The sequence below is a fragment of the Rhea pennata genome, chromosome 7, assembly GCF_028389875.1.
Source record: "Rhea pennata isolate bPtePen1 chromosome 7, bPtePen1.pri, whole genome shotgun sequence".
Taxonomy (NCBI): Eukaryota; Metazoa; Chordata; class Aves; order Rheiformes; family Rheidae; genus Rhea; species Rhea pennata.
In genome coordinates, this window is record NC_084669.1 from 6,444,875 (window position 1) to 6,455,008 (window position 10,134).

At 43.8% G+C, this 10,134-nt stretch overlaps 1 protein-coding gene across 4 annotated transcripts in view; it reads left to right on the forward strand.

The window, feature by feature from the left end:
* The window catches only part of RGS10 (regulator of G protein signaling 10), a 28,673-nt gene extending 21,388 nt beyond the window's left edge, over positions 1-7,285 (forward strand). Inside the window, exons 6-7 of one of the 4 annotated variants that reach the window (XR_009958969.1) lie at positions 2,315-2,408; positions 7,196-7,285. The gene's annotated coding sequence lies outside the window, so the exon portion shown is untranslated. Of the gene's footprint in view, positions 1-2,314; positions 3,824-4,494; positions 4,572-7,195 lie in introns of those variants that run through there. The other 3 variants (XR_009958970.1, XR_009958968.1, XM_062580350.1) reach the window with 3 other exon arrangements.
* The last annotated feature ends 2,849 nt before the right edge of the window (positions 7,286-10,134 follow it).

Here is a 10,134-nt window from a genome sequence, read left to right on the forward strand (position 1 = left end):
GTACCTTTCAAGTTACTTTGTGGATGAGTCATTCGTAGCTGACTTTATCATTAAGGGACAGCATCCTTCAGGGTTAAGCTTAATAAAACCCAATCTTATTCCTCCATTCCAAGGTGGCTTCTGTTTATCTTTGTCTCTACTTATGAATTAAAACGCTTATTTCTTCAGTCAGGATTTTCATTTGTGTATTTTTTCAGTTTCCCAGATTTTTTTGCAGCAGACAATCAGTTCTTCAGAGCATAGAATAACCAGTTTTCCCATGGAAACAAAAACTGTAAGATAGAAAGAATCTCTGAAGAATTTTCAACAGCCATGAGGAGGTATGGTAGATAATAACCCACTCTGGGGACCCTGATTTCTGCAAAGTTCGACTGGGGCATGTCCTGCACTACAGCAAAGTTATTCATAGCATCAGTGTCAGATGCCAGTCCTGGGAAGCATTCCCTACATCTCCTGAGCAATCCTATTCTGTGCAGCAAAAATCCCTTTCCAAAGGACCAGTCAACCCAGTTTTGCTTTGTTCTACTAAGATTGTTCTCCTAATATCATCCCGCCTAATTTTGTTTGCCCCAGGGATGAATTTTGGGGTTTCCTAATCATGACTTTTGATAGCTGGAATGGAACAGGCAATTGACCATGTGATTTAGCCGTTCCCGCACCAAGCTTTCGAGGAAGGGGAACTTATTTCTGCCCAGAGGAATCAATGATGAGATGTCAGAGTAACAAAGGAAGACTCTCGCAACGAGCCTTCCGTGTCACCCTGGGGTTGTTTCAGAGCTGAAAAGTCCATTTTTGGCATACATTTCATATATTTTATGAATTAATTCACTGCTAGACTACTAAATTGCAGTTTAAATTGGAGAAGTATTTGCTGCATGTTTTATTTACACGCTTTGCAATGTGTAGTCTAGGTCTGTTTCACTTTCTCTTATTATTTTACTCTTTCATCTTTTGCACTATCTTTCTTGAATTTCTGTTTATGTTCTGTCTGATCAGATTGCAGGTTACCTTTTGATAGCTTTATAGTTCTCTTTTTGAGGAAGGACAGATATGCATTATACATTACTGTCATATCGATGTTTTGAAACTAGAGCTAGCTCATAATTTTTGAGGATGCAAACTCACAGTAGACTTATTATGACTTTTTTTAAAAAATAACTCTGAGCCACTATTGCAGGTAATGTATAAAGCAAATTGTTACTGCAGGTTCTTCCCTAGTGACATGCAGGAGTAGGAATGGGAGCTCTGATTCTTTCCTCAGAGCTAAAAGACCTATTCATTTTTGAGAAATTAGAGGTCAGTCCATCCATATGCACATTTTAAGATGTCCTTCTTATGCACTGAGTACATTTTCCTTCTATACTCTCAGAGGATTAAATGGTGAAGACATCATCTTGCCTCTGAAACTTTCAGTAGTACTTACTTGACTTCATGCTTAAAGTTAAGTTGTATTTCAATGTTTTGCTGAATAGGAACGAAGTAAGCACAGACTTGAGTTCTTTTGTTCCAGTGAGGCCTGGGAAATGAGATCAAAATCTCCCTTCATCCAGTTCTGGACTTGCCAATTATCTGTAATCTCCATCCAGATTACCTCTTTTTAAAAATTCACTGTAATAATCAACTCTTGACTCCTGCCACAACAGACTATGGAGCTTCTGGTACCACTGAAGTTCTTGGGAGTGGACTGCTTAACTACATTTAGGAGTTAGGATTTGTTTATTGCCAGTAATTGCAGCAGAAGTGTTGGTGATTCATTTTTAATTTGTATAGATTTTAAAAATAGATGAGCAAAAGAGAGGAGTATTCGGCTATCATGTTTTAAATTTGTAATAAGTTAAACCAGAAGCTCTGTGGACAATGCAGGGCACTAGAGAAAAAACACTTGTTTGTAGCTGCTTATAAACAATGCTTTCCTTAGCAATACACACTGTCATGTACTGTATTGTCTGCTCAGTCATAGCAAATGCCTCATAGGAACAGACACAAAGGTGTTTTACTCTGCTACCAACCAGAAGCTGCTGAAATGAAAATGGTTTTCTTAGCAGAATTTCAACACCTATGTTGTTTTAGAGCTAATATACCTAAATCCATGAAAGTGGATTTCTCTCACTCAAAAGTGAGAGAAGTTTTGTGTCTGTCCTACCCTAATATATGTTCCTCAGCTAATAATTAAAATATTCTACAAATAAACTAAACCTTGTTCTGGCACTTGTTTGATGTTTTGACTGCAGTTTGGATGAAGATCACTTCATGTTTTGCAGTGTCCCATTTTCTGTTTTCAATCTCTAACATTCTTGCGTACTTTCTTTCATAGTCAGTACTTTTTCTCATGGAAGATAGGAAGTCTGCAGATGGGAAGACAGAATGGGTTTCACTTCTGAGTCAGCTGTTGTCCCAAACAAATTCCAGTAAGTCACCTGAACAGCACTGGATAGTTTTTTTTTTTTTTTTTTATCACCTTCATCTCCCATTTTTTTTGTTTTCATTACATTTCTTCCATTATACTTGTTTTAAGTTGCTAATGCATTAATTGTGGGAAAAAAGGGAGTTTGAAAGATCATATATGGAGAGAGAAAGTGGTTTTAATACTGAAGTCTTCTGGTATGGATAACAGTTCAGAACCTGCTTATTTTTACCAAAGATTCAGATTTTAGTGAACTTTAAGTGGGTATTATTTGCTTCTTCATTAAGAACTACTTAGGTATAGGCTGGAGAAGGGGATTGTGGTTCATACCTGAATAGATTCCCCTCTTTATAAATTGTTTTTTTATAATTTTTTTCATCCTAAAACAGACTAAGCCTGGCAAAGTCGACTACTTTTGCCAGCTGTCTGTCCCGAGTCACTAGAATGATTGTTTACTTGGTAATCTACACTACCCTGTCCCTTTTGTTTTAAATACAACACAGCTAATGTCCAAAGGCTCCAAATGCTCTTTTGGCACAGCTAAAGTTAAAAGCAAACTGTGGAACTTCCTTTATCCAAAGAATCTAGTAACTTTACTGCCTTGCCATTATGAGCACTTAGCAGCCACTCACGAATTCTGATCACTGCATTTTAGGAGTTTAGGAGTAATTAAGTGAGAAAAGGTTTTCATCAATACTCATATCTTGGCTGACTTGAGTGGCGAGTCCACTTCAATTAGGAGTTAGAGAGCCCAGTACTAGGTGTTTGGGGTGGTGGGATAAGAAATAGGGAAAGGCATCTTGCAGAATTTGGCTGCTCTCCTGAGAAACGAATTAATTGCCAAACTTAACAGCACCCACTACTGGTTCTTGGCGGAACATCTAGGGAGACTGATACTGAAGTAAGGCCACAAATAAAGGAAAGTTAGAGCTGTTTATTTCCTCAGGCTTGAAGCACTTGATGTACTTTCTTTAGACAACGAATGCAGTTAAGTTAAGCGACTATGCTAAAATAATGAAATGGTTCTGCTGTTTAATAAAGATAGTTGGTTTTGCTTTGTATAATCAAAACATTCAAAAATCAAGGGGGTCATTTTGTACATGAAAACTGATTAAAATTACTTTGAAAGCTGGCATTAGAGTAGATCTTGTTGAACTCTAGAGCATACTGGAGATGAGAAAATCAACAAAACAACCTCAGAAAATGGCCAACGTTTGTTCCTCCTTCCACCATTGTTCTTCTCTTGAGCTGTGTGCGTTCCAGTCTGTGATAGACAAGACATTTCCTGAAGGAAACAGTGACTAGCATGCTGAGTTTCGTAGCCCAAGCACAAGGAATGGATGCAGTTAAGAGCTTGTTTCAACCATGCTTTTTCTATTGCTTTAGCTTTTCCAGAAATAAAATATTTAAAAGTCAAAATATTGCCCACCTACATTCCTGTTTTACTCTCTGGCCTCATGAGGCTTATTTCATTTTTTTACACAAACTTGTGAATCAGTTTTGTGTAGAAAAAAAATAGCTGAGGAAAACAATTCTGCATTAGGTAGGAACAGGGTAGGAAGAATATTACCCAGCATTTTATGTTTCAAGCAAAATCTGTTTCAAAGCTAATCTCCTACAGATAAGCATCACAGCTGCTTTGCGGTGACTCCATTCACAGTGGGTCCTGACGTACTCGGTACACTGAAATTCTTGTCAATAAGATGCCCTTACACTGTGTGAGGAATACATGGGTTCTCTTATTATTATGTTTAATAAAAGTTTCAGCAGCATCTGGCTGCTCATTTCCTTACTGGAGTGAGGCTGCAGCAACCCCTCAATAAGAGTTTCCCTGAAGGAATCCCAGGTTTGTCCTGCAAGTTGTTCTGACTGGTCGGACCCCTGAGCCCTGGGGAAATCTGAGTAGCCACCAAGGCTTCAACACACTGAAGTGTCGGTGTGCAGGACAGCTTGCAGGAGCGGAGCTAAAGTTTTATCAGCATTAGCAAATATAGTTTCTGCTTTTGCAGTCCTTGCTCAGCTGTCCTTGGGACAGCACTGCTTGTGGACATTTGGGTACATTTCAAGTATTTTTTCTGTGTCATTAATAGGAAGAAGTGGGATTTGAGAATAAGTTTATGCCAACAATGGCCGCAGTACAGCTCCTAATGCTACAGAAAAGGTGCTCTTTTAGAGGTAAATTAAAATCTTTCAGGATCTTTTTCAAGCTACAGTTGGGAGGGACAGCCTAACAAATAAAATTTTCTCTATTCCTATTCTGTATTTATTACGTATTTTTTCTATAAGGTGATTGGTATGTTTAGATATTCTTTCACATCAGCAGTGCATATAACATACAGATGCCCTTTTTGTGTATCTAAAGCGCTACAGATGGCAAACACTAAAAAAGACAAGAATGATTTCACTCTTTTAGTGAGCAAAGAGATACTGAAGAAATGGGGGGGGGCGAACAAAACTCAACATTGTGCTATAAATTATATCACTGAGACTGAGTAACTGAGCAAGAGTTGTACCCTTATACCTCAACACATGACCAAATCACACCATTGCAGCATTTTAGTGTTTCCTACAGGAGCAAGTTGCTCTCTAAATGAATGAGAAATTCATTTCTGCTTGTGCTGCTCTCTGTTAGCCTCTATTGCGAAAAAAAAATCTGGACATCCTGGTCATGGCAAATCCACAGGCATAGGGAGGATCATTTGGAGTAAAATCACAAGCTACCATGCAATCAGTATAATAGGGCTCACAGAACACCGCTCAGGGCCACGCACTACGTATTTGACATCATTTCCCATTAAGGAAATACTAAATTACTAGATTTTTAGAGCAAAGCTCTTATCCTGAAGCCAAAGGATTATGAGCTGTATGTTTCTTGCTTTCATCCCTTTTCCCCCACCCACTTCCTGTTCTGCTGTAGAGAAATTAGTGAACTGTGTGTGATCTGTGCTTTCAGAAAGTTTCATCTCCAAAGCTGTTTAACAGATTATCAGCAGCATCTCAGCTAACAGATGCTTGGAAGTGACAGCAGCATTGCAGAGAATTAAGTGAATTATTTCCATCTTGGGATTGGTCTTGTTCACTACATCATGTAGCTTTTAAGCATTTTCCATCTGCTTGGATGAATGTTTGTGTATTGTTTACAGAACATGAACAAAATCTCTCTGAAGTGAAATTTCCAACCTCAAGGCGACTTGTTATTTTTGGAGTCATCGTGAGGCCTTGGGCAAAGGCTTAAGGGAAATCATATCCTCTTTAGTTCAGCCAATAACACTGTAAACTTAAAGATGTACTGTCTTTTTCTGAGCTCAAGATTAGGCAATGAACCAACCTTTCACTAAGCCAGTTGCATCAGTCAGAAAATCTACCAAGTGTGGCAAAATTTTGTAATCGTTTGTGTTTTTTTTATTTTGACTCGTTGCTCTGGATTGCTAAAAATCCTTTTAATGTGAAAATATGGAATGTTCCTCTGTGACAGGAGAGCGGCCAAGGACTGAATCAGTCTTTATCTTTCCCCTCGTCTTTCGTTTTTCCCCTAAGAGAGGCACCAACCTGGCAAAATAGAACTTGGAAGCGATGAGTTTTTAAGGACTCATCATTTTCAAAGAGTGATGCCCAAGGATACTAGTGTAACTGACCCTTAGTCAGACACCCAGAAGGGTGAGGGGAGGGCGACAGAAAGGGAAAAGGGCACATCTGAGTGCTGCCAACAGCAGCTTCTGTTCAAAGTTATGCTGTAAGGTTCAGCTATGCTTGTATCTGTTACTGGGGTCATAGCAAAGCTCTCACACTGGCTAGGAAAGGGGGTGGGGTGGGGACATTCTTTATACAAGGACTTTGTGATTTGCTAAATAAAACTTACATAGTCAAAGCAGTGACCAAGTGACTTAAAAGAAAAAGGCCATTTTTGCCCGCAAGACTAGTTTCAGTTTTGGCCCCGTGAAATGACTAAGGTGGCAACAGCACTATTAGACTAGGGGTATTTGTGGTTAAAATGTAAAAACCACTATGCACTTCAGTGTCATTTCTTAATTTGGCTATGGATGAGTTCAGCTGGATACTGAGCCTCCAAAAAGCACAAAGTGAGAATGTCTAGGTAATCTCAATTTTACTTATGTGGCAGCAATCCTGTATTAAGCTGCATTATATATAGATGAAAGCACATTTTGCTTCACCAGGTTGGCTGATTTATGAGCATCTGGACTAAAACAGAGTAAACCACTCACTTCTAAGAGGATGTGCAGTCCTCACACGCACCCTTCCTTGCTTCATCTGCTATGGTCTTTGTCTTAGCCGTTTATCCCCTCCCTTTTTGTGCAGGCTTTACCCTCACTGGGACTGTTATCCCTTTCCCCCCCTTCACATTTTCCTTCCCTGTTATTTAAATATCACTATTAGCCTTCATCCTTTTCTCATTTAGAAATTGATGTCATCTGCTAAACTTTCGGCTTGCTTTTAAGGTGAAATTGATAGAAACAGTTCCTTTCCCCTGTGCAGGACTGCCAGAATCCATACCCACCCTGCTCAGAAGAGGGGACCACGCACCACTCCTGGTTTTTCTCTCGCACGCCCCACACCTCAGTGCCAAGGCACTCCTAGCCCTTCACATTCAGGGCTCCTCTCCCACTCTTACCCATGTCCCAAGTGCACACTTACCTCTCCCCTAAAAAAGACATAACGCTCATGTGCTTTTTTCTCTGGGAGAAAGTGGTAGAGGCTGGGAGCAGAGGAATGCAGTTCAGGTTTCATACCAAAATATACAAACAAACACTTACTCAGTTTCTTCTTGTTTAGGTAAAGATGGGAGAAGGACTTTCTGAAGGCTTTATACAGGGTCTTAGAAGGGACCGGATCACATTAAATACTCTCAAGAGTCGTGACAAAGTAGTCTTTATTTCATTTTCACTACAAAATTTACAAGTGTGTTGCTTTCCTTCTTGTTCAGCTAAGACAAACTCTAATACCTTTTTGAACTTAAAATGACTTAATTCTTACCATGTTATTTTAATATGTAATTAACTGATATTTTACAATAACATGTAATAGAATAAGACTTGTGATTAATTTAAGAGATAAACAGAGTGGTACTTTTACCTCAGTCTTCTCTGAAATAAGTCATTCTCGTTGTAATAGGTGTTAATGGCTCTAGACTGCTTCATTCTTTAATCATCATGTTTCTTCTTGAATTTGCTGATGTTTGGGAGTGTAGTGAAGTGCCTAATAATACTTCTTTATGCATGTGCCCCTGCTCCCAGCCCAGTTAGACATAAAAAAAGGCTGAGAGTCTTCAGATCACTTTCAAAACCCAACTTCAGATTAGCTTTCCACACCAATCCAATTATACTACACAGTCAGCTCCAACTTTGTCCTCTATGCTGCACCCAGCAGTACACTACAAAGTCTTTCGGTTCCATCTATTCACACTAGAAACCTACTTTCCATACTGCACTTTAAAGACAAGCCATAATGAAATAAACTACCATCAAACTCCTACACAAAATCATCTACAATACTGTACCATCACTAGACTCCTACATGAAATCATCCACAACAATATCTTACCATCATCAAACTCCTACACGAAATCACCCTCAATAATATTTCACCATCAAAATCCTGCATGAAATCATGCCCAACAATACCTACACCATAAAAAAACTCCTACATGAAAACTTTCACATTCTCCCTGAGCTGCCACTCTACACTATCTACAAAGAAACACTATCCACACAACAAAGCTCTTCAACAGTTGGTGTGACTGTGCAGTGCAATTCTGTTGGTGTGAATTAAATCACAGTTGGGTTTGAAAGTTACTCTGTATATAACCTAGAGTTTTACATGGCATTTATTAACCAGTTTTCTCACTGGCAGAAGTGTACCTGTGTAAATGGTGTACAGTCACAAAAGGAGATGTTCTTCAGTACAGGGAAGCTGAAAGTACTCCAGAGTAGCTGTATTAGAACGATCTTCTCCACCAGCTCCTTTCCAAACCATACAGATGCTGAAAAAAAAAGGCTTACAAAATGACTACTTCAGCACAAGGATAACAGAAATTACAGACTGCTTTGAGGCACACTTAAGATTTAGGTCACCATGCCACCTTTTACTATGACAGGCTGGCCGTGCTGGCTGACGCGCGACATCTCGCCTTCAGGAGCCCCGGCACCCACCTCAGCCGGGAGGTCACCCTGGCACAACAGTCCTGGACTGGCCCCTCCTGCAGAGCGCTTCCTCAACCTGCCCTCTTCTAAAGGGGCAGGGAGGGGTCATTCCTCGTTGCCGGCTACAGCAGCAGCCCGCACTCCTCGTGCCGGCACCCCGGCCCCGCTTACGGGCAGGGCAAGCTGCTGCGGGTGACACAGGGCTCCGCAGCGCGTGACGCTCGCCCTGCTTACAGGCTTGTCACGCTGGCCAGCCTGCCAGCAGGACAGAGAGCCCTGCCGGCACACACCTAGGCCTGGCTACAGGCAGGTCGCACCGCCCGCCGCCTCGGCGAGTGGCTTAACTCTGCCCTCCAGCAACCAGCGCCGAGCCGGGGCTCTCCCGCCGCGCAGGCGCCGGGCACCGCCGATCCCCTGCCGCACCCAGAGCTCCTCTTGCTGTCCTGGGAAGCGTAGGTTAGGTACGCTGCAGTATTAGAACATAAAGCCTAAGCACAAGCTCGCTCGCTCACTCCCCTCCCGCCACGCACACCAACACGCACACCCGCATGCACGCACGCACGCACGCACGGCTTTCCAGGAGAGGAAGAGGAGCCGGGGCAGCCGAGATCGACGGCCCGATTCGCACCAGCACGAGGGAGGCTCCGACTTGCCCGCAGCTCGCGTGGAGGCCAGAGCCCTCACCATCACCAGGCGCCGCAGAGCTCGCCCAAAGGCAGGTGCTGTGACAGACACCCTGCTTACAGGGCCGTCACGCTGGCCGCGCTGTCGGCAGGCGGAAAGCCGCGGGGCAAGGGGCCCGCCCCTGCTTACAGGGCGCGGAAGGGGTTCCAGAGAGCTCAAGTTCCCCCTCGGGGCACGAGAGAGGGGCTCGCAGCCTCCTTACAGGCTCGGCCCTCTCCCCAGGCAGCAGAAGGAGCAACGTGGCAAAAGGCCACCGAGAAAAATCAAAGGCCCCGGCCCTGGCTACAGGGAGGGCGCCCAGCGCAAGGAAAGAAAGGGCACCACCAGTGCCAGGGGTGCCCTTAGCGGACCTGAGCCCCGCTTACAGGGAGGTCCCTGTGCCCAGAGTGCCTTTCTCCTCCCTCCGCCTCCGCCTTCCGCTCTTCTGCTCCCCTTCTTCTCTTCTTGCCCGCTCTTGACTCGACGGTCCACGCGCTTCCTCTTTGCTCTCCTCCACCACCTGCTGCAAAGCCAGAGAGACCCGTGCAGCCCCCAGGCGCTGTATGCCACCACAAAGCCCCAGGGCAGCCTCGCTGCCCGACAGCCACGCACACAAGCCCGCGCACACGGACACGCACAGGCAGCACTTGCCAGCGGAGGAAGAGGACCCAGGGCAGCCGAGAGCAGCGGCCCCATCCCCTGACCGCCCCCGGCAACCCCCCGGCAAAACTCACCGGCAACCGCTGCCGACTCGCCCGTCTTCGGGAGAGGAGGCGCCCGGGCGCCTGACCCGCGGCTTGGGCTGCAGCGCGCCCCAGGGCGGTGCTGAAGCGGGGCTCGGAGCCTGGCACTCTGGGCACCTGGAGCTGGGCACGAGCAGCGGCGGCCACAGAGCCTTCGCGCCTGCTT